Source organism: Heteronotia binoei, chromosome 2 (genome assembly GCF_032191835.1).
Source record: "Heteronotia binoei isolate CCM8104 ecotype False Entrance Well chromosome 2, APGP_CSIRO_Hbin_v1, whole genome shotgun sequence".
Lineage (NCBI taxonomy): Eukaryota > Metazoa > Chordata > Lepidosauria > Squamata > Gekkonidae > Heteronotia > Heteronotia binoei.
Window position 1 is genome coordinate 98051428 of NC_083224.1, and position 27226 is coordinate 98078653.

Here is a 27226-nt window from a genome sequence, read left to right on the forward strand (position 1 = left end):
TCTGTCTTAGGTTTTCCAGATGTCTCTAGAAAACCAAGTTCTGCCCTGACCTGGATAGCCAAGGCAAGCCTGATCTCATCAGATCTCAGAAGCCAAGCAGGGTTGACTCTGGCAAGTACTTAGATGGGAGATCTCCTAGAAATACCAGCAGTCGGGAGAACAGGGGCAGGCTTTATTCAGCCACCTCTCTGAATATCCTCCAGGTCCTTACATGTAAACACACACACAAAATACAAAAATACCAAAAAGAAAACCTTCTGTATCTACCAATTTATTATGAACAGCCTAATTCCCACAGTTGCGGGGCTCTAGGTGATGTACAGCATTATAAAAGGAGTAAACCATAAAATTAATATCAAAACATATAATGCATTAGTTTAAAGTCAAAAGGAAAAACTACCATTTCCCCCCATTTCCAGCCTGTGGGCACCTCATGGATATGGGGAAGAGGAATTAAGTCAATCAAAGGGGATGGAGAGCAAAGAAGTGTGTCAGCCATGATGTAACTGTCACTGCCCTCAATCAAATGCTTGGCAGAACATCTTTGCCTTACAGGCCCTGCAGAATTGCATTAGGTCCAGCTTGGATTTGATGTTATTTGACAGAGAGTTCCACCAGGTTGGGGCCAGGACTGACAAAGCCCTGGCACTGGTTGAGGATAGCTAGATAATTCTGGGGCCAGGGATCACCAGCAGGTTGTTATCCAAGGAGCGTAATGCTCTCCTGGGGTATACTGGAGGAGGCAGTCCCACAGATTCATCAGTCTCAGACCACTCAAGACCTTAAAGGTCAAAACCCTGAACTTGACTCGGTGCTCCAAAGGAAGCCAGTGTAGCACAGGTTCAATATGCACATTCTGCGCAATATGCACAGTCAGAATTTGCACCACCATGTTCTGGATCAGTTGAAGCTTCCAGATCAAACCCAAGGGCAGATCAGCATAAAACAAGTCTAGCCTGGAGATGACTATTGCATGGATTACTGTATCTAGGTCCGGGCACAACAGGAAAGGGACCAGCTGCCGAGTCTGGCGTAGATGGAAGAATGCCAACCTGGCTCTGTGTGTGACCTGGGCCTCCATATTCAGGGGGGCATCCAGAGTCACATCCAAGCTCTTGATGGACTGTGCTGGTACCAATGGAGTCCCATCAAGAACTGGTAATCTGAGCCTGAGCCATGAGGCTCCCCTCCCCCATCCACAGAACCTCCATCTTTGTCTGATTCAGTCTCAACCTGCTCTTTTTAAACCATTCCATCCTGGCCTCCAAACCTACGGCCAGATTTTGTGAGGCGGTATCTGGGGTGGCTGTCCAATAGCAGATACATCTGCGTGTCATAGGTGTACTGGTGCCATGCAAGCCCAAAACTCTGCCAGCTGAGTGAGGGGGCATATGTAGAGACTATATGAAAACCAGGTGGAAAAATGAACAAGCTGGGAGAGCATGTACATTTGGTGGGAAGAATCAAAACACAAATGGGACAAATAGCACATTTATTTTTCTGCCTCAGCAACTTTTTCCAGTGGAAAATGTAAATATGTCTCATGATATATTTTCTCTTCTAAAATGAAATGTTTACGGTGAAATTTCAAAAAAATGTTTTAGTTGTCCTTTACCTCCTTCAAATATATATTAGTTAATAAATGTAGAACAATGTAAGATAATATGTAGTATGGTAAAAGAAGCACTGTCAAAGCACTCTGTTTGAACTATTAAAGATCATCTGCTGTAAAAGCACTTCAAAATATTAACGATTCCTGCAACTATGGTTGAAAATCAACAGTAATGTTTATTTTCAGAGCTTTTCCAAAATATGAGTTTCTACTGATTTGAATAATGCTGAGTATACAGAAAGGAGGACAAATAACAACAACAACAAACCTTCCTTTGTTAGTGGTTTTGGTTTCAACTGTTCAGTCTCCTTATTTTCCTAATTGATAAAAACTAAAATGTGCTTAAACTGAGATGTGCTTAAGCTGTTTAAGGATATATCAGTCTGCTGCTCCTCTCTAATTCCAATTACACTGGTTATTACTGCTTAAAGTGAAAACATAGTTTTACATTTCATAAGCATACTGAACATTTGGGTCCATCTGGAAAAAGGCAGGCTAGAAATAATTTAAATAAACAAACAAAACAATGTATTTTATGCTCTTAAAGCTGTAAGATTTAGATCAAATAATATATAGTTCATTTCCTGCAAATTTCCAGGTTTCAACATGACTTTAAAGCATCCAGCAATGTTACATCTTTAACTACGGCAACTAAGGCAAAAAGGAACTAGCTTGTACACCATGAGTAGCAGCTCCAAAAAGGGGGCTGCTACAGGTCTTCCTACAAAACGACTTTCATTGCATCTTCTCTAAGCTTCTCCTACCTGCTTCACTCCAACTCTGCCCATTGAAGCCCCACTTATCAGCCAAAGTAGCTAAATGAATCCTCCACGTTCAAAGATGCTGTTCTTCTGAAACAAAAAAGACACTGCTGCTCTCAACCTCTGTTCTTCTTTTCAAAGAAACTCAAAAGTACTTGACTGGGCCAAGGATCCCTTGTCTTGTTGAGCCTGCAGGCACTTAAATAACTTTAGAAAAATAGTTTTTAAAAGGTAAAGGTAGTCCCCCATGCAAGCACCAGTCGTTTCCGACTCTGGGGTGACATTACATCATGACATTTACATGGTAGACTTTTTATGGGGTGGTTTGCCATTGCCTTCCCCAGTCATCTACACTTTCCCCCCAGCAAGCTGGGTACTCATTTTACCGACCTTGGAAGGATGGAAGGCTGAGTCAACCTTGAGCTGGCTACCTGAACCCAGCTTCCGCCGGGATCGAACTCAGGTCATGAGCAGAGTGAACCACCAAAAGTGATTGCGCTGGGGTGGAACCATTCCCAAAACACTGAAAGGCTCCAAGTCATGTCTTCCTATTATGAAGGAAGATTGGTTCCATACAGATGCAAAAGCTTCCTTGGCTCTTTTGAAGCACCTCCTCCACTAAGGAGCCTGAGGGAAGGGATAAGAGTTGTCCTTTGGTTTCACTTTGCAAAGAAAGGGGAGGGCTTGCTCCCTGTATGATCAAAGAGAGAGGCTGTCAAGACCAAAGACATAAGTCAGCAAACTAAGGATGCACAGCTGTGACATGCATGTCTAGGATGAGATAGCTGAATCATTGATCAGTTAACAAATTGATCCAAATATCCCCATGTTTTCTGTTACATTCAAGACCCTTTGGATTTCATCCCCACAACTCAAAAAGCCAGTGGGCACTATGGCATCCATGGGTATCAATCATGCTGAATACTGTTGAATTGGGCACTATTACAGTGGAAGACTAGAAGACAGCAAAAAAGAGGGGTGATGTCTGCAATCATTCCAAAACACGGACACTCCATTACTCCCACGTTTCTAATTACAACATAACATCCATCTTACAGCAAGCAAGCCAGTGATTGAGACACAAGTAATTTGTTTAAGAGCTCAAATTCAATACATGACAGAGGTGGGGTCTGAACCCCAAACAAGCCACTGACTTAATTCCCTTTCAATTAATTTATTCCCAACATGTTTCTTCACTGCTCTACAAAAAGACAAAAATCCACATTTTCTTTTTATCAGATCACTTCCTATGTAGCTCTCCCTCACTTCTGCCTTGAGCTTAAAGAGGCAGGACTCAGTGAATAAAGGAGGCACAAAATACGCCATTCAGCGTGACACACACCTGTGTCCTTCCTAACCAGCCTGTTTGAACCTCCCTCCTTCACCATGACACAAACACAGCATCTGTGGTCAGCCAATATACAGGGGCCTGTGAATCTCTCTTGTACTCTACACTGTGCAAACTGAATGAAAAAGCACTACTGCACACCCAGGGTCACTACGCCTTATACAACAGGCAGTCCTTGGGAGGAAAAAAAATTACATATTTGGACGCAAGACCAGGGAGCTCCAGGTTCAATTGCTCACTTAGTCACTGAGCTTTGGTGTGTGACTTTAGGCTAGTCAGAGACTTGCAACCTTACCTATCTCACAGGCTTGTTTGAGAACTAGATAATCACACTTACATTCATTCTGAATTCCTTTACTTTTATATTCATGTTCAAATATGGCAATGAGAAAGAGGCCATATATATTCATCGGGAAGAGAATAATAGGGGTTTTTTTGGTAGATGCATGTGGAGGAGGGAGTACCTACACATACATGGCATGCAAGCTGCTATGAGATACTGCCATAATGCAATAAGGGGGGGGGGGGCTGATATTTATACAGGGGCATACTAGAGCTAGATGGGCCATTTGACCAATTTTCTCAACTCTAATGAGAATCCTAGTGCATTATATCCCAAATTCAACCTGCTATAGTCTCATTGCGTCCCATCTTTCCTTTACACCAATGGTTCTCAAGCTGGGGCCATATGGCCCCCCAGGGGGCCACAGGTTAAAACTGCATAAATGGGGGGGGGGGCATGGCACGAGACTAGGGGGCCACAGAGGGAAATGAGAAATGAAGAAAACAGAGACGTGACCAAGAAAAGAAAACAGAAAAGACAGTGTGTCGTGTAGTTTCTTCATGCAAGTGTAACCCTGAGTCCACTAGGGGAGCTAAAGAGCAGGGGTACTCCGTATCAGGAAGAAAAAGCGCAATTTCCCCAGAGTTATTTGGTAGCCTGAAGGACTCCAGATTTTGTCATAAACCTACATATTTTATATTCTAGGCATAAGAATTCCTTACACTTATGTTAATTGGCTATCAGCTTGTATTTTGATTGTTGTTGTGAATGTTTATAATGGATGTTACATGAATCTTCTGAGAGTTATTGGAGGGCCTAAACTGCCCTCCAGCTTTATTATAAAAGCATGTATTCATAGGCCAGGGCTACATGGAACTCTTGAAAGGAGGAACAGACAGGACAAGACAGCGCAGAGCTGCAAGTGTGTTCACCTTCAAGGGACTATAGAAGTCAGAAAGGACTGAGCCCCTGGTCTCGTCGAACACAGCAGGCCTGAACTGTTACATGTTAATCAAGGTGGGATCACATTGTCAAATACTTGGCCTCCCTTAGTTCTTAACTGAAAAGAAAAGTTTTCTTTGGTATCCCTCTTTTAATTAAATTAGAGTTACACAAGTATTACTGTGAAAAGAGGTATGTTGCCACATGCAAGAGTCCTGCATGTAATCTTCAGGTATTTTTAGCCATTGTGTTTGCTGTTCCTTTCGCGGTTGCCATGTTCAGTTGCTTCTCATTGTAAAGATCTGTTGGGATCAGACATCATTTTTCATTTGTGTTTGTTCAGATGTTCTGACACTGTTTTATTTCTGAGAAATGATTTTAGTTTGTAGTTGCAAACATACGTAAAATTTCAGTTTCCCAATAAGAACTGCATGTGTGCATTTTGTGTGGTTTATGCTTATTTGTTTATTTTATTTATTTATTTGATTTGTATCCTGCCCTCCCTGCCGAAGCAGGCTATTTACAAACAAAACACTGAAATAGCTAATTTCAACACCTTTATTGGCATATAAAATAGATAGCTTTATACCAGTAGGACAGGGGACCACAAGAAAACAAGGTCGGAAGGGGCCGCAGTCAGAAAAAGGTTGAGAAACACTGCTTTATACCACCAAGAAAAGTCAATTTTACTGGAACACATCCACAGCCCATTCTCATTAACACAAGGCTTCTCTTACATTCTTAACACCAATGCTTTGGGTAAAGCCTTCAACACTACATGGTACCAAGGCTTTTTTATAGCAGGAACTCTTTTGCATATTAGGCCACACACCCCTGATGCAGCCAATCCTCCAAGAGCTTACAGGGCTGTTCGTACAGGGCCTACTGTAAGCTCTAGGAGGATTGGCTACATAAGGAGTGTGTGGCCTAATACACAAAGGAGTTCCTGCTAAAAAAAAAAAGCCCTGCATGGTACTATATACAAGTAGCAAGAAATGCCACACCAAAACAGAGCAAAAGAAAAAAGAGAGAGAATTAGTGCAGTTGTAAAATTTTATTTCAGCTCTGAGATGTCTACACATTTTACATAAGGTTCATCAGGGTGATCTGTGAATTATCATAGTCTGAACAGTTCCAACAACAACCTGGGAGCTATTCAGACTATCTTACAGATTTCCCTGATGAAGCATATGCAAAATGCGGAAGGGTCTCCAAGGTGAATTAAAATTAATTCTCCCACTACACCAGTTGTCTTGTTTTTTTGCACTAGAAGAAGAGATTGGATTTATACCCTGCCCTTCACTTGGAGCCTCAGAGTGATTTACAATCTCCTTTCCCTTTCCCTCCCCACAATAGACACCCTGTGAGGTAGGTGGAGCTGAGAGAGCTCTCCAGAACTGCTCTTCAGTAGAGCAGCTGAGAGAGTTATGACTGACCCAAGGTCATTCCAACAGCTGCATGTGAAAGACTGGGGAATCAAACTCAGTTCTCCCAGCTAAGAGTCCACACACTTAACCACTACACCAGGGGTAGCCAAACTGTGGCTTGGGAGCCACATATGGGTCTTTCACACATTTTGTGTGGCTCTCAAAGCCCCCACCACCCCAATGGCCAGCTTGGAAAAGACATTTGTCTCTCTAACTCACTTCTCCAAGCCAAGACAGTTGGCAGCTTGGAGAATGGATTTAAAGTTGTTTTCTTTCCACCTCTCCCTCATCTAGTCGCTTTCCTTCCTTCCTTGTCTTACAGCTCTCAAACATCTGATGTTTATTCTATGAGGCTCTTGCATTAAGCAAGTTTGAACACCCCTGCACTACACCAAACTGGCTCTCTCTATACAAGAACCAACTGCAACTGCACCATCAGCAACATTCTATGCATGGTTATTTGAGAGGAAATAAAAACAGCAAGGTTTACTTCTGAGTAAACACGTATATGACTGATGCAGCCCAAACCTAAAGGAATCAATATCTGTAGGAATACCATCAATATAAACAAATCACAAGTCCACAAAGGGATTTATCTCTAAGCCAAAGGGAAGTTAGAAGCGCTGGAAAGAGAAAGTCAGATCAGAAGCCTATTCAGTCCTGTGGATAAGGAAGTTAGACAGATAGTGCTTTGTTACTCATTATCACAAGGAACAGTCATTGTCAGCTTTTATTTTTCAAGTTACCGGATATCAGAAACTAACAATAAGTCACAAAAAAGATCTTCTATGAAAATGTGATCAAAAACCACTGCAGACCTCTATTTAAAACACTTCTGTCCTCTTACAGTTCAGTAATTTTATTGGCATACGATCCTCTCGCATTTCAGCTAACAATGCAAATTTGAGTATTTCTCAAACAACAATCGGCTAAAAAACCTGTAAGGTGGAAAGGTACACCTTAAGCAACACAAGCATTTTAACATGCTCCAACCAAAGAGATTAATGTGGTTCTGTACAACGATTCTTTTAAAAAGAGGTAATACAACTTAACAGTTTATTCTGTTCTTCCACAGGTGAACTACTGTAAAATGAGTGACATAGCAATAGATTTATAGTGGAAAGTACAATTGTGGCACCTTAAAACTGGTGAGCATTCATCTTTTAATATGCAGAATGCATCCTTAAGAACTATTCTAGACATCTTTCTTTTGTACAAGGGAATACAAAGTTGTCACAAATTATATTTTCTCAGCCTGCATCTCCAGTACAAGGAAATCAGTTATATACTAATAAACTACAAGATATCATCATTGGGACACTGTGATTGTTTTTCTCATCTGGTTGCCAACAGTGCATATGATATACTGAGGTTGTTCACTTCCTATTCTAGAAGTACTATTCTAGAAGTGTTTAGATGCTAAATTTGCAAACACCAGCAAGAAACACCCTCTTCCCCTGCCTTATAATTCTGCAACACTTTAACCATATTCTGCATACTTTCCCCTCTCCAGAAGTGGGAAGCACTCATCCTTCATTTAAAGAAACAGTGAACAGGCAATCTTACTACTGCGCAACTCACTTTTATCCACTGCATGGGTACAGGAAATTGCTCCACCAACGCTGGACTGCAGCAAACTATGCAAAAGAAAAGCTGCCTTTTAAGAAGTCATCTGAAATGGCCTTCACACCAGGAAATCTTGACAAAAAGAACAGGATCACAGAAGCAACCAGTCGAGACACATTTATTCGACCACCAAACTGAGTTCTTTCTTTATAATATTAAGGTTTATAACTCCTGAATTATTACCAAGGTGAACTTCATCAAAGATGGACTGAATGTTGATCAATTTCCTCAAAGGCAGATTTCTAGGCAGAGTGAAGCATAAGAAGTTTGTTCTTCTGCCCAGTAGTTCACATGTGATACCTTGGGTGGCTCTCTGACTGAATACTACTTTTGCTTCGGATAAAGCTGACTGAGCAGTAGTGTGAACAGCTCCCATTTCCAAAGTAGGAACACTAAGTTATTCATGACAGATAAAATATGTGCTCTAGCCCCAGGAAAGCTTAAGTATTAGTTAGAAATTAAAAGCAGATCAATAATAACTAGCTATAATAGCTCCAAAATGCAGTATACCTCCAATTTCAGAGACAGTATACCTCCAACTTATTTTATACTTCACCTTCCCCCTCCATGGGGACCCAAAGCAGCTTACACCATTCTCACCTCCACTGTTTTATCCTTGAATCATTTTTTATCAGTTACTAAAACACTTATTTTATCAGTTACTAAGTATCGAGTACTAAACACTCAAAGACCGTTAAAGGTTTCTCAGTTTATATTCTTAAGCAAGGGCACATATCAGGACCTTTAACACCAACTAATTATGCTTTAAATGTGAAGCGATCCTAAGCATGCACTCTTGCTTTGTAAACTTAAAAAACGTATCAGTGCATCATTAGTGTCCTCATTGTTTTTTTAAAGAGCAGGCTACACAAAACAGAAGCTAGCCCACCAATGATTTACATTACCAATCCTCTACACAAAGATATTTCCGCTTGAAGTCATATTTGCATTCATTTGCAAAACAGTGCACAAAGTGCAAAACTGCATGCATATCCAAGGAATACTTTAGTACAAAAACCAGAATACCAACACATAATGGCTCTATGCTATGCTTAACACAAGTAAGTCCTTTTTAAAAGATGCTATATCTTATTATCATTATGATTCCCCCCCCCCCCAATATTAGGAACTAAAGTTAATAGCCATTTTTAGAGTATGAACAGTAACAAAACAATTTTCAGATTAAGGACGAAATATTACAGGCACCACAATTACCTTGTACCAACTTTGTTCTCAATCTTACTACGTATGTGACAGTACACATATGGCACATAAAAGCTTATTTACAACAAACATTAAATTTGTGCATAACATTTATAATAAGCTGTTAACTTGCTCTTTGAAATTTTTGGACATAATGTATTTGTTTTTTCAAAGACATATCAAAGTTAGATGGTCCTTCTATTATCATTTTCACCATCCATCCTCTGTAATCTTTAAATATGCTTATATTAACAGTAAAGTTATTCAGAAAACAAATACATCTCATGTCAAACATGATAAAGGCTCACTATATATGCATTCTGTACATTGATACTCAGATCTTTACACTGAAAATGGAAGATAAAGCAAAGTAGCACGAATAAAAGCTGAACATTTGTGACATTCAAAAGGCCAGACTGCCATATGTTTTATTCACAATTACACAATGCTCACCTTGTCAAGACAAGAACAAATAATGGAAGTATTTATTATGTATTCACCATTGTTAGAGAACTTCCTAAATAGGCCTTATCCAAGCTGTAAAACTAAAAAAACTATTTACTTTGCAGATCAACAAGTCAACATGGAACCAGAATTTCATGTTGACCATAAAATATTTTTTCTAAAGTTAAAGATCTGGCTTTCTATTCATATCTGGAAGACTAATAATTTCACTCAAGAGAGCTTTACAAGAACTACAGGAACAACTCTAGTAGTATCAGAGAATAAAGCTGAAATAACTTTCAAATAAACTAAAGTACCTGAGTGATAATGGAGGGGGGGAAATCAACCCTCACTCCATATTATCTCATATACCAATACAGTAATAACAGTTTGCATTAAAAATATTTCTTTATTAAAAGAAACCCAACACAAGTGTATCTTAAGCAAGTCCACAAGGAAAAAGAGACAAAATAATTAAACCAGTACAGTAAGCATTCATTTTTTTTAATTGAGGTCGAAGTGCCCTTTTGTGAGAGAAGCAGTCACCTAAAAACAGTAGCAGAACTGTGGATTAAATGACATTCAATAGTCTTAGTCACACCTTTCATCCAAAAACTGTGCAAGCACAAGTACCTGCTTGGTATGCGCAAGCAATAAGTTGCTGTGTATCATTATTTGCATAAGTAATAGTGATAGCAATTGGGTTCCAAGGCAAGAGGGAGAGATGCAAAGGTAAGACACAGAAATCATCTCCTTCCTTCTTGCTCTCTCACCTTCTTTCTCTCACGCCCCCAGACAGGTGTCCATCTTTGGCTATGGCCTCCTGTAAGAGTCCGGTATTTGTTTCACATGGTATAACGATAAGAATTACACGGGAGAAATAAGTTACTCTAAGTGCTGCCAAGCTAAAAAAAGATTCCCTCGCCCTAGTGACCGTGCTTTTCCACGACAGTCTGTACTCACGCTTCACTTCAAAACGCTCTCCTCAGTTGGTGGAGGTGTCAATTTTCCAGTCTCACGTTTTGCATTCCCAGGAAGTTACCCGAATCCTCACGCTCCCCAGCATCAGCACAAAAGAGAGGGGCACATTCCTGAAGATTCGCCGCTTTATGGGACCACGTCCACTTAATTCTCTGCACACACTGGCCCACTAATCCTCCTACAATTCTTGCCTTATGTACACCATGGAACTCGTACTCACACAGCCCTCCCCCGCGGTCGCTCACAATCACCCCACCACTCCCCTTTATTTACCTTCCTCCAGGAGGAGGTGCGGTGGATCCCACACACAGCTCATATTCACACGCCCCTTAAGCGAAGCCGAGGTCTCCGCAGGCAAAGCGGCCGGGAAGGAGCTCTATTACTCTGTGCTCAAACGTCCGGGCACAGAGAGAACGCAAATCCGACTACTCCCAGCAAGAACTGCACCGCAAGGCCTCAGGCCCTCCACCGACCCACCGCTCCGAGGAAAAGAACGAACGCGCGTACGCCCCACTCAGCCCATCAGCCGCCACCGACCAACTGAGTCGCCTGCCTGGCTGGAAGCCACCACGGGGACTGAGGGGTGGGACCCGCCTCTCTTTAGCGATACTCGCCAATCCACGTAGCTGTGAGTTTGATGGGCGGCTCCTGGCGCTAATCATATTGAGACATGGACACCGTAGAAGTCTCGGCGATCTTTCGGTTAGGGAAAGAACGCTTGATTGACAGGCCAGCTTTGACTCGCGCACAACAACAGTCCTGGTTGAAGCCAACGCAAGGGCGGAGAGACGACAGGGTAGGTTACTAGGGGCGCTTCAGACCCATTGGCCATCCACTGAAGGAGGATAATAAGCAGGACATCGGGCCAATGAAAATATCTTGCCAGGGAAAGAGAGGAATAAGAGCCAATTCAAAAATGGTTACTCCTTCTCAGGAATGGGCCTTTACAGCTGTCAACAGTTAATTGTAGCAGGCAGGAGTCTTTCATGATTTCATGTGTGAAACACAGAGACAGATGACAGCGTTTCAGTTAGAACAAAGTTTGAGTCCAGTGTCACCTTTAACACCAACAAAGTTTTTTTTCAAGGTATAAGTTTTAATGGGCATGCACACTCCCTCAGATCACTGAAATGGAAGTTAACAGTCCATACATATAGGCAAAGCGTGAACAGCTAATTAGCACACAACATAATAAATATGTTTTAACAGATGCAAAGACCAAATGGGAATAACAAACTAAGTTTATATGGTCATCATTTGTTTGGATTTAGAGGGGGAAAACCACAGTGAAGCAAATATGTCAAAATAGAAGACTGATGTGTAAATGTATTAATTGTTAGGGGCCTGTTAGGGGAGGGCAGGATATAAATTTGATCAAATAAATAAAATTAATTGTGTATTGCTAATTAACTGAGACCCTGTTGTTACATTCCATCCATTTCCTTGCAAGCATGGAGATAACTGCATACTTTTCTTTGAGGTGAGGTGAATGATTGTGCAGACTCCTCTGTCAGCAGATCAGAGAAATACATTCCAATATGCAATGAATATTGCCTACCATGGTTTCATTTAGATTCAGGTGGGTAGCTGTGTTGGTTTGAAGCAGCAGAACAAAGTTTGAGTCCAGTGGCAACTTTTAGACCAACAAAGTTTTATTCAAGATATACATTTTCATGACATACAACTGCTAATTAACACAGTTATGGTTATAGTATATATACAAGTCCTATTTGACTATTACCTAAAAATGATATAAGGCTCTTTTAAATAAATTATGCTTTGAATTAGCTGGTACAATTCACCTCTAGAGGTGAAGAAGAAGAAGATATTGGATTTATATCCCGCCCTCCACTCCGAAGAGTCTCAGAGCGGCTCACAATCTCCTTTACCTTCCTCCCCCACAACAAACACCCTGTGAGGTGGGTGGGGCTGGAGAGGGCTCTCACAGCTGCTGCCCTTTCAAGGACAGCCTCTGCCAGAGCTATGGCTGACCCAAGGCCATTCCAGCAGGTGCAAGTGGAGGAGTGGGGAATCAAACCCGGTTCTCCCAGATAAGAGTCTGCACACTTAACCACTACACCAAACAGGTGGGTGACCATCTGTTTTTATCACCCACCCACTTCCTCTCAGGAGCTTGGGGAGATGTCCTTTGTTTCGTCTTCCTTACCAACCCTTGAGATAGGTTAAGCTGAGACAAGGCTCAATGATCATGGCTGTCTCATGTCTCCCTGGACATAGTCTGATATTCTAATGACTGCACCACAAGGGCTCTCTTTAATATACTTTACAAATGGAATTCCATTTACTATATGTGGAATCAAGACTTTTGGGGGGGGGTTGTCAGGGCTGTTGCACAGTTGTGTAGCAGATTGTACCCTGCCATTTGGTCTGGAACAGACCCACCAGGTGGCTCACAGTAAAGTAATATCCAGTAACAAATATACAAACACTAAAACCACAATAAAAACACCAATCAAGCAGAATCTAATCATGCCAAATATATAAAAGTCAGCAGCTCTAAACACTTTTCCAGAAGCCTCAACGAACAAATATGTTCTGATCACATACCTGAACACCAGCAATGAGGAAGCTTTGGTGATACCACCAAGGGAAGGGTTTCAAAATTACTATTTCTGCCACTGAAAATATATCCAGTCAATTGTAGTTAACAGTCTAGCTTCTTATGGCCATGGTGCCAGAAGTGTCTCTTTAAGATACATAAAGCTGCCATGCTGAATCGTAACATTGCTCTATCAAAATCAGCACTGTCTACTCAGACTGGCAGCAGCTGTCTAGGATCTTAGGTCAAGGTCTTTCACATTACCTATGACAACCTTAACTAAAGATGCCAAGGATTGAACCTGGGACTGTCCACATGCCAAGCAGATGCTCCACTACTGAGCCTTCTAAACACTGAGCTAAGAAATGGGGGCAGGGGCACACCACATATGAGAGAGGACATTTGTTGAGGTCACCATCATTCAGAGCTCTAAAAGCGATATGAATTATATCTAGAAACTAACAGACAGACAGACAGATAGATAGATAGATAGATAGATAGATAGATAGATAGATAGATAGATAGATAGATAGATAGATAGATAGATAGATAGATAGATGAATTTATTGTCATTGTTCTCAACAAAAAGAGAGCAACGAAATGAGGTGCTCTTCCACAAACATACCAACACATCAAACACACATATTCATAAACCATTTAAATACATCTAAAACCATTAAACCATTTAAACCATTAAAACCATTTAAATACATCTAAAACGGATAAACATTCATAAAACCATTAAAACCATTTAAACCATTAAATAAACATTCATAAAACCATTAAAACCATTTAAACCAGTAAACCAATGAAATGCTCTTGATTCATACTGGTATAATAGCACTCCAGTGGCTAGTCCCAATCAGCAACTGAGCTGTCATGTTATACCATTGCAACTTCCAAATGGTCTTCGGCTACATGGAATGCATTCCAATAGTCTGCATGTGAAGTCTGGACATCTCATAATCTCTTCACAAGCTAATGTTCTGTATTTTAACCTAGCTTCCTTTCTATCACTTTACTTGTTTACCTTGCTGATACTTGAAACAATATGCTCATTACAATATCACAGTGTTTTGTATTTATTTGTTTTTCCTCAATTTAGAATAGAGTTGCCAGTGGTTTTGCTTCCAAATTAATAAGTATTGGCACCATTCCTCCATTTAAAAAAAAACTGTCCCTTACTGCATTTAGTTGCGATTACAACCCATTTAGAAAGACTGCTTCATGAAGCCCAATTGCTACATGTCTATTCTGGCTTCCCTACTTCAGGAAAAAAAGAAGTCAGTGTTGCAGCTATGCCACTATGACTCAAAGACCAGTAGGCTTTGTATTGAGTGGGAAGCTGCTGGATGCCCTTCAATTAGTTACTCAAACCTAATTTACCAATCTACTCTATCTACAAATGCTAGAAGTGTCAGAGTTAAAATGGGGGAGCTGTAATGCTTAATGTCAAAAGAGAACGTAGACATTGCGGGCATTTCAAAAACTTGGTGGGATGAGAAAAATCAGTGGGATACAGCAACCCAGTATCCTGGGTATAGATTATATTGGAAGGATAGAGAGGGAAGGGTCAGAGGTGGAGTGGCTCTGTAAGAAAGGATATACAGGCCAGTAAGACTGAGAATGTAAGAGAAATAGATTTGCTCACAGAAATGCTATGTGTGGAAATACTATGCTCAAAAGGAAATTTAACTCTGGGAGTTTGTTGTTGCCAATCTGATAAATGGTTAGAGCAAGGTTTCCCAAACTTTTCCTTCTCGTGGCCTGATTATTTTTACACTTCTCCTTCGTGACCCACTAGACTTTGGGGGTGGAGCTGGGAGACAGGAATTATGTCGTTTCCTGTGGTGTCCCTTCCACGTCACAGGCCAAGTAATGTCACTTTTGGGGCACACTGAACCAAAACTCCACCTCTTCCTGTGAGGTCACTTCCAGGGAACTCCCCCAAACCTGCCTCTTCTTCTGAAGTAACTTTGTTTTCAGAAAAATCTCTCTGAAACTCATGCTGAGCCAAAATGGGGGTGGAAAGTGGGTGGTCTGCAACTTTTTCATACATTCCCTGGGTGGGTCCTCTCTTTCCACCCCCACACCTGCATGCACCTATCTGTTTGTGTGTTCTTCTCCAGCTTGCAAGCACTCCTAATGCCCATGTTCAATTGCCTGCACCACCTACACACCCCTTGCTGGCCAGTGTATGCAGCACCTACACACAGCATTGGCCAGTGTATGCAGTTGGGAGTGCTGTTGCCATTGCCATCAGGAATGCCAGCACTGTGTACCACCCACACTGGGCCCTGGCAGCTCCTCTACCTCAAAATATGCTGACACATTTAGTAGGCCCTTCCTTCAACTGCTACTACTGAAACCCTGCCTCAAGCTACAACCAAGCTTGCTTATGTCACTCTTCAAGGCTAGTTTCTCTCTGTACAACACGGAGATGGGGGAAGGAAGGAAGCCAAACAAAGCTCAGGCTTTGTAGCCTGTGTCAGTCGTCAAGCCTAGCTTTTTTCTGCAAAACAGAGAGACGGGGGAAGGAAGGAAGCCAAACGGAGCTCAGGCTTTGCAGCCTGTGTCAGTCTTCAAGCCTAGGTTTTCTCTGCACAACAGAGAGACAGGGGAAGGAAGAAAGCAGAGCAGAGCTCAGGCTTTGCTGGGGGCGGGGTTAGCTTTGGCTTTTCTTGTGACCTGGTATGGAGGCTTCTGTGGCCCAGTGCTGGGTCGTGACCCTGCTAATGGGAAACACTGGGTTAGAGAATTTTTTAAGATAGCAAATAAGAATAAGGAAAGCAGCTAGACAAAATAACTGCATCATAATAAGTGACACAGCAGGCTCAGGGCAGGTTACGTCATTCTTAAAATACACAAAAAGTTAAAATAGCCCAATCCTTAAAATCTATCAATTACTGACAATACAGGGTTGTGAGAATAAAATGGAGGAGAAGAGAACTATGAAAGGTTGGGTGTCAATGAGTTAAATAAATAAATAGAAACATCAATTATTATCCAGTCAGTACCATTCTCACAATATCAATAGAGTTCAGCCCCGGTAACTCACTAGCAACATAGTACATACTTTGTCGACCCACATCTTCCCCAGTTAAAAAAAATCTTCCTCTTCTTTCCTGTATAACCTGCATATAACAGCAATTCTAAGCAGAAGAAAGTCCCATTTGGAACTGACTCCCAGGAAAATGTAAACTATTCATAAATATTTAAAAATTAATAATTACCCTATTAATACCTGTAACATAGCACATGTTATACCACCCTATCATACTTCAGGTCTTTAATGCTTATGCATGGAATGGATATTCTAATCTGTACTGGTAAATGAGCAAAAACAAATCAGGGAAAGGATTATTTATTTTGTTCCTTCACAGCAGTGCTCCCCCGCCTTTTAATAAGATGTTTATTGTTTTATTTATTGGCAGACTGGATTTTATTTACTGTAAATTCTATTTAAAATGTTCTGCAAAGGTATATATACTGTACTGTATCTTCTGTATGCAAAGTAGAATTGTGTTATGCGTTGAATCAAATTTTATTTGACATTAATGTATTTATAAGGCTATGTACAACTTGGAATTTATCAATAGCTTATTATTTACCTAAAAAAAAGAGTACCCATGAGAACTACTACATTATGACATACTTTATGTGAATCTTTAGCAGCATTTGAAATGTCAAGAGTCTTCACATGTCATTTTGGCTAAGTTCAAAGTTACATGCACATTCCTTCAAAGTTTACTACACTGGAAGATTACAGTATAGCGACATCTGGTGTTGAAAAGCAAAGCCATTTAACTTATTACAACTATTTCATTTTGATGAATGACCACCATGTGATCCCCGCTTTGTATCAGTTTGTCCTCTTAATCAACAAACCGCATGTATTTCAGCCCACTGTACCTGATCCCCTCATCTGAAGAAGTGTGCTTTTAGCACACAAAAGCTTACGTTCTGAATAAAACTTTGTTGGTCTTAAAGGTACAACTTTACTCCTGCTCAGTTTCAGTACCGGTCACATATACAGTATTTCAGACTGAAGAAATCCAAGTTAAATTTAAGAAGAGAACATAAACAAAATTGGAAGAGGCTGTGGAATCAAATACATCAGAGGACTGGGTTAAAAAATAATTTATATCCAGTAACTTTCCACTTCTCAGACCAGATACTATGGAAATATAGGTATAGCTATCACTTTTCTGATTCTGCATGTACTTTTTTTTTGTTGTTCAGTCGCACAGTCAAGTCCAACTCTTTGCGACCCCATGGACAACGTCACGCCAGGCCCTCCTGCCTTCCACCATCCTCCGAAGTCTGCTCAAATTTGTGTTTGTTACATCAGTAACGCTGTCCAGCCATCTAATCTTTTGCCATCCCCTTCTTCTTTTGCCTTCAGTCTTTCCCAGCATCAGGGTCTTCTCCAGGGAGTGCTCCCTTCTCATTTGGTGGCCAAAGTATTTGTGGTTCAGCTTCAGCATCTGTCCTTCCAGGGAACAGTCAGGGTTGATTTCCCTTAGGACTGACTGATTTGATCTTCTTGCAGTCCAAGGGACTCCCAGGATTCTTCTCCAGCACCACAGCTCAAAAGCATCTATTCTTCTGCACTCCTTATGGTCCAGCTCTCACAGCCATACATTACTACTGGGAATTCCATTGCTTTGACTATACGGACTTTTGTTGGCAGGGTAATGTCTCTACTTTTTATTATACTGCCCAGGTTCGCCATAGCTGTCCTCCCAAGGAGCAAACGTCTTTTAATTTCATGGCTACAGTCACCATCTGCAGTGATCTTGGATCCCAGAAATGTGAAGTCTGTCACTACTTCCATGTCTTCCCCTTCTATTTACCAAGGTGTGATGGGGCAGGATGCCATGATATTAGTTTTTTTGATGTTGAGATTCAAGCCTACTTTTGTGCTCTCCTCTTTCACCCTCAACAAGAGGTTTTTTAGGTCCTCCTCACTTTCTGCCATTAGAGTGGTATCATCTGCATATCTAAGGTTGTTGATGTTTTCCCCAGTAATCTTAATTCTGGCTTGTGCTTCATCCAGGCCAGCATTCCGCATGATGTACTCTGCATATAAATTAAATAAGCAGGGTGACAATATACATCCTTGTCGAACTCCTTTTCCTATTCTAAACCAATCAGTTGTTCCATATCCTGTTCTGACTGTTGCTTCTTAACCCTTATACAGGTTTCTCAGGGGACATGTGAGGTGGCCTGGTACTCCCATTTCTTTAAGGACTTGCCACAGTTTGTTGTGATCCACACAATCAAAGGCTTTAGCATAGTCAATGAAACAGAAATAGACGTTTTTTCTGATACTCCCATGCTTTCTCCATAATCCAGCGAATGTTGGCAATTTGATCTCTAGTTCCTCTACCTCTCTGAAATCCAGCTTGAACTTCTGGTAGTTCCCTATCTACATACTGTAGCAAAGAACGACTCAAGCAGTCAGCCTTCAGGTAGCAGCTACCTTGCTGGACTCTGGTCCAGCCTTTTATTGAGTTACACAAAACAATCATGAGACATTGTCTGAAGTGAAATAGCTGAGTAGAGCAAAACTGTTTTGGTCAAGACATGAGACGTGCTCAAGAGCAGGGACCAGGTTATCATATTTACAGAGATTAACATTTCTCCCTGGGCATGAACAAAGTTCACTGTACCTGGTTCCCTATTAACCTCTCAGGTGTGCCAGAGAGATCAAAGAGCAAGATAGAGCCACTACATTCCACCCTTTATTGTTTTTTAAGCTGATGGTCCATCTGCACAAGAGCTTTATACAATATGGCAATTGTTGTCGGGAAATAGAATTTGTGGGAGCAGTGCAAAAAATAGCAAGACGTTGTTGCAATAAGGAGGGTACACACTGGATTAAACAGCAACATAAAATCAATATTACAAAAACCAATATTCCATACATGCAAAGAGTTCGGAGCCAGGCTCCTGAGGGAAGCCAGGACCATAAGCTGTTCCACCAGGAAGGGAGGACGTCTTGCTTGATTTGCTGTGTCAGTTGTTTGAGGGCTTGTATTTCATTTTTGATAACATGACTATTGTCAGACACATTAAAGCAGCACATTTGCTGTACAATTTCACAGCCTTGATGATGTAATAACAAATAATCGATTGCAGCTCAATTGTCTAAAATAGCATGACGTTCTACGTTGAGAGCTCTCAGAGCAGCGGAGGTATGGTTCAATGCTTTCGCAACTATGCAAGCAAGTGCATTTATGTTACGAGAGTTGCGGGTGGCAAGGCCAGGGACACCTACAAGTGAGGCAGCGAGGGCCACATATTCAGCCTGAGATAATAATGTCATATTAGAAGAATCACAGGTAGTGTCTAAGGGGACAGTTTCCCTGTGAATGCGTGAGGCAGAGGATTCCATAAGCCAGGATTTTTGAGGCAACACCACAGCAAGGCGACTTAAACAACATACAGAAAGGGATATATTAGTAGGAATATAACTAAAAGTCTGACGTCTGCAAGAGAATAACCACCCAGGGGGTAAGGGAATATGGCCATAATTACTGGTTACATTAATTGTTATATTACATTTCCACAAGGGGCACCTGTTCACAGGCAACCGTGCAATGGCTTATGGTGGGAGCAATTTACCATCTGTACACAAGTAAGGTTTTCATGGTTAGCCACATATGAGGTATATAGAGTTAAGGCATCCACTGGAAGCTTATAGGTGGGAATGCCCCAGTTGGGTAAAGTTGCATAAGAGATCTGGGATTCATTTAAAAATTTACCAAGAACTGTATTGTTTCCTACAGTTCCTGGAGCCTTGCAAATGGCAATGAGACAGATCCCTAATAACGCATGTAAATCATTGTGCTGTGTCAAACAAAAATGGGAAAAGTTGTTAATGTCAGCTAAGCATTCCCAAATATTAAACTGAAGACAATCTCCAAAACTAATCGCCTTGACAGCGGACAAAATACATAAACACAAACAACAAAGAATAGTCATGGAGTTCATTGTTAGCTGTGCAAAAACAGCAGCCACCAAGTTCTCTGGGGAGGGCTCTCACCCAGCTTCTTCCAACGTTTTTTGAGCTAGATTAGTTAGACGCTTCACATCCCCCCATGTGGTATCACGAGCTGTCTGGGTCTTCAGGCATCACACAATCTCCTGTTTAAGGCTGAGATTGAAGCTGGGAATCGGATTTGGGAGACCCTGATGCCATGCCATCTTTAGCGGGGTGAACGCAACGTGCCAGAACCCACAAAGGACCTGCAAGAGAGAACACAGCAGCATGCCCGAAGCCCCCAGGTAATAAGGGGAACCGGACCATGCCAAGTTAATAAGACCAAATTCAATTGTTCCTGAACCCACATTTGGGTAGGAACCCTCATTTTCACTCCTTTTAATTGTTTTTGAAGAGTGGTTTTCAAAGTCTTATTAGCATGTTCCACAATAACTTGACCTGTGGAATTATACGGAATGCCATGCCGGATTTGAATGTTCCATTGTGTACAAAAATCAACATATTCAGAAGAACTATATGCTGGGGCGTTATCAGTTTTCAACAGCTGCGGACAACCCATTATCGCAAAGGCAGAAATAAAGTGAGCCACGACTTGTTTGGTGGCTTCACCATGGTGGGCAGTAGCCCAAAGATATCCAGAGTACGTGTCTAAGCAACCATGGACACGGTACCAGATTCAAGGAAACTATATGGGTAACATCCATTTGCCAAAGATTGTTAGGGAACACTTTCCCTTTGAAGAAAGGTTAAATTGCTTGGGGCGCTTTGGCTTGGAGAAACGTCGACTGCAAGGTGACATGATAAGAGGTTTACAAGATTATGCATGGGATGGAGAAAGAAGTATTTTTCTCTATTTCTCACAATACAAGAACTCGTGGGCATTCAATGAAATTGCTGAGCAGTCAGGTTAAAATGGATAAAAGGAAGTACTTCTTCACCCAAAGGGTGATTAACATGTGGAATTCACTGCCACAGGAGGTGGTGGCGGTTACAAGCAAAGCCAGCCACAAGAGGGGACTGGATAAAAATATGGAGCAAAGGTCCATCAGTTGCTATTAGCCACAGTATGTATATATGCATACATGTGTGCGTATATATATATTGGCCACTGTGTGACACAGAGCACTGGACTGGATGGGCCTCTGGCCTGATCAAAAGGTAATGAGAACTGTTTGGCAAGTGCTTTGGCATTCTGGTGAAAATAGCTGTGACTGAGAAAGGGATCAGTAAAAAAGAGAGGTAACACCTTTCAAAACCTTATCAGCATATGGGACTTCCAGGGGAGGAAAATGTCGAGCTGAGCTGCTTCTCATAATGGCAGCAGGCTGGAGCTTCTGTTCAGGGTAGTGGAAGGCAATTTAATGCCTACTGCCTACTTTTGTCAGTTAGAGATTAGTCCAAGATATGCACAGGAAACTTTGAGGAGATTTACCTTGGCTAAAAGGGAGTCCCGGGGGAGGGGGCTTCTTTGAGGCTTTGAGGGGTCTCTGGGAAGAGCTGCATTTTCATCATCTGCAGAAGCTTTCAGAATCATTTATTTGACATAAGCTTGACAGGATCCTAACCTTCTTAGACTTTGCTAAACATTGAAAGCTTTGAAAGACCGGTGAGAACTTGGATAATTGGAAGAGAAGGTACAAATTACTATCTTTCATTCTGGAACTTTTTACAGCTTAATGGAATAAATTTAAAAGGTGGGAAAGAAAAATCTAGAAAGTCTGGAAAAAGAGGGGAGGAAGAGATGAAATTTGGACTTTATAAATATAAAGGACAGTGTTAAAAAGAGCTAAAAAGTGGAAAGGAATTTATTGTTTAGTCTACTTGTGGTTTTGAAAAAAGAGCACCATCGTCACATCGTCACAGTCCTGCAGCACATTCAAGCAAGACAGGAAGTACGTCAAGTATTGTGAGATCTCCTTACCAGTGTGAATGAGACTCCATGGCAACAAAAGCAGGAAGTAGCAGAAGGAAAACCTACTCTAGGAATATATACCATTAAGAAACATCGGCGGCCAATGCTGGGAGGTCAAAATAAAAACAATGTTTTTAAAGAATTTGGAACATTAAAAATTGTTGGAGTTAAATGAGAAGAGGGTAAGAAGATAAATACTATTGGTCATATTATTTGTGTGGGCCTTGGATGTTTTTAAAAGGGGGAAAAATTATAGGGAGCAGTAAAAAGTTGCGGCCGCCATTTTGGAAGATTTAAAAACTTTAAAAATAAATATCTTGACTTTGGGAGCTCCGAGGACGGCGAAATTGGGCTTGTTGTGAAGGGCAAGTCCTACTCTTTTGAACCTGATAGTCCAATTGGAAATTGGTGAGGTCCAAATTTTTGCTGTTTTTTAAATGTCTGAACACAAGCAGCCCCTTACAAGGGCTACTTCACTGGAAAAAATGCAGGGCCAGTTGGAGGTAATGGAGGCCAGAATGATGAAAGGGGTGAGAGAGATGATAAATGATTTGGAAAAAAAATTATTGCAGAGATTAAAAAAGATATGGAAGATCTCAAAAAGGAAACTGAGGAAACATCTAAGAAAGTGCAGGAGGTAGAAGGCAGAATGAATGTATATGATTCCACCTTGTTGAAAATGCAAGAAAAAGTGACAATCCACGACTGCAAATTGATGGAGACTCAGATACGTCTGAGAGGAGTACCTGAAAAGAAGGATGGTGATTTAAAAGAATTTATAATAAAAATAATTGCAGGATTTTTAGAGGAAAACCCTGAAGAGACTAAAAACATGTATGTTTATACATATAGAGTGAACCCACTTTATGCCAAGAAAAATAACTTACCAAGAGATGTTGTCATAAGATTTATGACAAAGGAAATGGTGGGAAGAATCATGGATAAAAATTTTGAAAGGACATTGATAATGGGAGACAGTAGAGTGAGTATCATGAAGGAGCTGCCAAAGCAAATGATAAATGATAGAAGAACATATAAAAAGTAGACAGAAAAATTGAGAGACAATGGAATGAGGTTTAGATGGATAATACCTGAAGGTTTGAGCTTTGAACTCCAGGGGAAAAGAATCACAACTACAAATGCACAGGATATGCGTAGATTTTTTTGAAGAAAATAAAGAATTTGCACCATGACGGATTACAAATTATTGTCTTGGAATGCTAATGGACTAAATTCACCACAAAAAAGAAGGGCAACATTTAATTGGATTAAGAAACAAAATTGTAATATAATTTGTTTGCAAAAAGTGCATATTAAACAAAAGGATTATAAATTTTTATGGAACAAACAATTAGGAGTGGAATTTTTTTCATTGGCTGAACAGAAGAAAAGGGGAGTGGTTTTTTATATTAAATAAGAATTGGAGCCAAAATTAGTGTTTAAAGATAAAGGTGGAAGATTTGTAGCAATATTAAAGAGACAATATTAAATTGAAAAAAAAAGTTGTTATTGGGATTGTATGCACCTAATGGCGCAAAGGATGCTTTTTTAAAAAGACATTATACAACAGCTTGATGAACTGACTTATGACCAAGTTTTGATAATGGGAGATTTCAATGGAACAATTAAGAACTCATTGGACAGGTCTGGAGGGAAAAAAAATAACAGCAAAGAAGGAAAATTGCCAAAGTCTTTTTTTTAATTGGTCAAACAAGAAAATTTGGAAGATATATGGAGGAAATTTAACCCTGAAGTTCGGGACTATACTTTTTTTTCAGCAAGACAGAAATTTTTTTCCAGAATTGACATGTTGTGTGGCACTGAAAATTTAGGTCTTATAACAAGGAAAATAGAGATTTTACCCAAAATTGGGGCTGATCATAACCCAATAATGTGGATTACAAAATTGTCTAAGAAGTTGAGAAGATGGAGATTGAATGAAGATTTGCTACAGAATAAAGAAATAGTGACATATCTAGAAAATGAAACGAAAGCTTTCTTTCAAATGAATGACAAAGAGGATATAGAATTTCAAATGGTCTGGGATGCCTATAAAGCAGTAATGAGAGGAATATTGATTACTCTGAATAATAAAGATAAGAGAGCAAAAGAAAAACAGTTGTTGGACATTCAAAATTAAATAAAGAAAAAAGAAGGGGAGTTGAGAAAAAAGGCCAGGGAAAAAGAAACTTGTAAGGGAAATTACAATATTACAAACGCAAATGAGACATTTGTTAAATAAAGAATTGGAATGGAATTTGAAAAGACTGCAGGAGAAATCTTTTGAGGGAGCAAATAAACCTGGAAAGTATTTGGCTTGGCAACTGAAGAAAAAGAGAGAAAATAAAATTATTAATAAAATTGTGGTAGATGGAAGAGAGGTGGTTACCCAAGAGGGAATAAAAAGAGAATTTTTAAGTATTGCCAAATTGTTTAAAGGTGTTAAAATACAGAAAGAAAAGATGGATGAGTATTTACAAAAGATAAAAATAGAACCCTTAACTGAAAATATGCGAAACGTTTTGAATGATCCAATTGTGTTTTAACAATTTATTGATATCATATGGTTATACAACTTAGTTATTTCTTAATTATCTCAATATTAGTCCGTATGACATTTCAATCCCCCCTCCCTCCAATGTTGTATTTTAACAATTCATTAATAACCTACGGTTACGATTTTTAGTTATATCTTTTCTATCCCTAACCCATATGATATTTTCACTCCCCCCTCCGTCCGTTATTAGACTTACCCCGAAGTTATATATTTAAATCCAAATATAAAGGTATCCCAATCCCATCAAAACACACCGTCTTTTTCTTCTCATTCATATTAAAAGATTGTCCAATGTCTTTTTACGTTCCATTCTAACTCTATATATTTTTTTAAATTTCTTCCACTCCTTTTTAAACACTTCCAGATCATAGTCTCTCAAAGTTCTTGTTAATTTATCCATCTCGCTCCACGATAAAACTTTCACAATCCAGTCCCATTTCTCTGGTATTTTTTCTTGTTTCCACAGCTGCGCATACAATGTCCTAGCAGCTGAGAGCAGATACCAAATTAAAGTCCTATCTTCTTTTGGAAATTTTTCTATTTGTAATCCTAGCAGAAAAGTCTCTGCCACTTTCTTGAAGTCATAACCCAAAATTTTAGAAATTTCTTGTTGTATCATACTCCATTATGGTGCAGGGTCTTTATTCTCCTCAAAAAAGCTATACATCTCTTGTTCATTTTTTATTGTAATCCTTCTTCCATGCTGTTCAAAGCCAAGACCTTCAGGTAGTATCCATCTGTATCTTGTACCCTCTGCCCGCAATTTCTCTGTTAGTCTCTTATATTTCTTCCTGTCATTAATCACTTGTCTTGGTAGTTCTTTCATTATTTTAACTCTGGTCCCTTCTATTATCCAAGCTTTTTGAAAGCCTTTATTTATGATTTTTCCTGCTATGTCCTTGGACCTTAGTTTCACAGCGATATCTCTGGGTAGGCCTTTGTTTTTTGCATATGATGAGTTGACTCTATAGACACTGTCCAGCATACTTCTAAATTTTTCAGGATCCTCTTCTAAGTATTCAGCAATGATTTTCACCATGTAGTCCATTAAATCTGTTTCCTCTCTTTCAGGTAGTCCTCTCAGACGCACTTGTGTTTCCATCAATCTGCAGTCATGGATTGTAACCCTTTCTTGAAGTTTTAACAAAGTAGAGGCTTGTGTATCCACTTTCTCTTCAACTTGTTTGACTCTGTTTCCCAGTTCATCTTTAAAGCCCTCAATATCTTTCCTAAGATCACCAATATCTTTTTTCAGTTCTTTTTTAAGGGCCAGTAACATTTTATCCATTCCTTTCATCATCTTGGTTTCTAATGCATCAAATTGGCTTTACATCTTGCCAAAAGAATGAGCCCTTGATCGGGTTACTCTCTCTTCTGACATAAAAAACTCACCAAACCTAAAAAGGTCTCCAAATTAGAATTCAACACCAAGTCCAATAGCTTAGAGTATGCTGTTTAAAATAAAGCTAATTTCATCTTCCTCCCATCTTCCTGGGCTGAGATATTGATTTTCAACAAATTTGGCTATTTCCCCCCCTTTTAAAATGGCAATCGTTCTTTGTCTATGGTTACACACAGTCTTAGAGAGGTCCTTCTTTGATCTTGGTTTTAATTCCTTCCTGGTTCAAGTGTAACAGCTTTGTAATCCTTGTAGGCTTCACCTCATTGGCCAGTAGGTTTTACTTCCCAGTTCAGATTGCTCAGTTCCCGTCTTTCAAATATCGCAGCTTTTGAAATTTGCAGATAAGAATGTGGAGTGTTGAACAGAAGAGCCTGCGTCATAGACCTCAGGAATGTATAAACAATTTCCTTCTTTTACAAATTCTATTTAAGTCTTTAGTTTCCCTCAGCTGTTAGCTGTCACTTCCACACTGAGAGTTCCGAGCACTCTGGCCCCCACCCTCAGGTCACCTGACGCATGCTCTGTGCATCTTCAGTTTTCTGTTTAACTTGGGAATACTTGTGGAAGAATTCTATGAAGCTTTCGACGTGTCATAGTATTGAAGAGAACTGTTTTAAAATGATGTATAGATGGTATATGACTCCTAAAAAATTGGCAAAGATAAACAATAAGATGCCAGATAGATGCTGGAAATGTAAAAAACATGAAGGTTCTTTCTACCATATGTGGTGGACTTGTGAAAGAGCAAAAAAAGTATTGGCAGATGATTCAGCAAGAAATTTCTAAGATCTTGGAATATGAATTCAAGAAAGTTGCAGAGACTTTTCTGTTGGGATTACAAATGGAAAAATTCCAAAAAGTAGATAGAACTATAATTTGATACTTGCTTTCAGCTGCTAGGACATTATATGCGCAGTTGTGGAAGCAAGAAAAAATACCAGAGAAATGGGATTGGATTAGAAAAGTTATGAAATGGAGTGAAATGGACAAATTAACAAGAATATTAAGAGACTATGATTTAGAAGTATTTAAGATGGAGTGGAAAAAGTTTAGAAGATATGTAGAAAAAGTGGAAAATAAAAGGACATTTGACAATTTTTTATAATGATTAAGTTAAAAAAAGAAGAATTTAAATTTTTGTTTTAATAGTTAAGGGTAC

The 27226-nt window shown here is 40.0% G+C and overlaps 1 protein-coding gene across 1 annotated transcript in view; it reads right to left on the reverse strand.

Moving 5' to 3' along the window:
* TESK2 (testis associated actin remodelling kinase 2) overlaps nucleotides 1–11202 on the reverse strand; it is a 148606-nt gene extending 137404 nt beyond the window's left edge. Inside the window, exon 1 of the mRNA XM_060231721.1 lies at nucleotides 10901–11202. The gene's annotated coding sequence lies outside the window, so the exon portion shown is untranslated. The remainder of the gene's footprint in view (nucleotides 1–10900) is intronic.
* Between the last annotated feature and the right edge of the window lie 16024 nt (nucleotides 11203–27226).